Here is a 1,141-nt window from a genome sequence, read left to right on the forward strand (position 1 = left end):
ATATTACAGAAAGATTAGCAAGAACTTGTAATGGTGGCAGTAAAGCCTGCAATATATGTACTATATCATATATTGGATATACATACACAAATGTGTGTATGTGATCCATATGATATATGTACACACAGACATATCACAATGGCAGTGGAAAGTACCAAAGGAAAGACGCTAACATGATGGTATAGAAGATAAACAGAGCAGAAAAAAACCCTTCTAACTGAGAGCATCAATCAAGTAGCCTCATGTTGCTTTCACTCTCTTCTGAGTCTTATTTAAAATAGTGCTATTCATATAGGAATAGCATTTATCAGGCGTTGGGCAGATGGGAGGAGGAGATGGGACATGCTTGAAGCTCTGACTGGGGTGGGGCAAGGGCAATATACATAACCTAAACATTTGTACCCTCATAATATGCTGAAATAAAAAATAAATAGTGCTACCAGTTCAAATAAATGAGCATGTCAGTATGGAAAATGCTCTTTGGACAGGCTCCAGAAGGGGAAAAATATCATAAAATTGATCTTCTGCTCTAGAGATAGCAACTACAAGGCCTTAGGCATTTCGTGACCATTCCAGCATTGAGAATAAAAAAGTTTGAAAAAGACATACTATCTTTGCCACCACATTCTTTAGCTGGTGCTAAACTTTTCGTCAATATATGTCAAACAAGAATGCCCTGGTTGAATTTTTGTTCTCACGTTTTGGTTTTGTTTCTGTGTATACATAATTAATGTAGATATATAATTATACATGTATATTAATATATAGACTAGTACCAATTATTGCCAATAAAATGTTTAGATCAAAATCAACCTAACACTATAAATACTCTAACATCATGTTAAGCAATACACAAGGACAGTTAAAAAGCATAGTTGCAATGCCTCTTACAACTTTGACTTTCGCCAAAAGGCATTTTTTTCAAACATTATCTCTTTTGACCTTCACAAGAACCCTGTAGAGAAGTTATTATCGAGCTGTTTTACAGATGAGGAAACAAAGTCCATGAATGGCTAGATGGCTTCACTGAGATCACATAGCTGAATCCAGGTCTCTAAGCCCAGTGATGCTACCTACTACACTATGACTACACCATTCTTCAATGCATGGCCTGTAGCCTGCTAGACAACCTCACAGGTTC

The sequence above is a fragment of the Propithecus coquereli genome, unplaced genomic scaffold, assembly GCF_000956105.1.
Source record: "Propithecus coquereli isolate 6110/MARCELLA unplaced genomic scaffold, Pcoq_1.0 Scaffold9, whole genome shotgun sequence".
In the NCBI taxonomy this organism is placed as follows: Eukaryota; Metazoa; Chordata; class Mammalia; order Primates; family Indriidae; genus Propithecus; species Propithecus coquereli.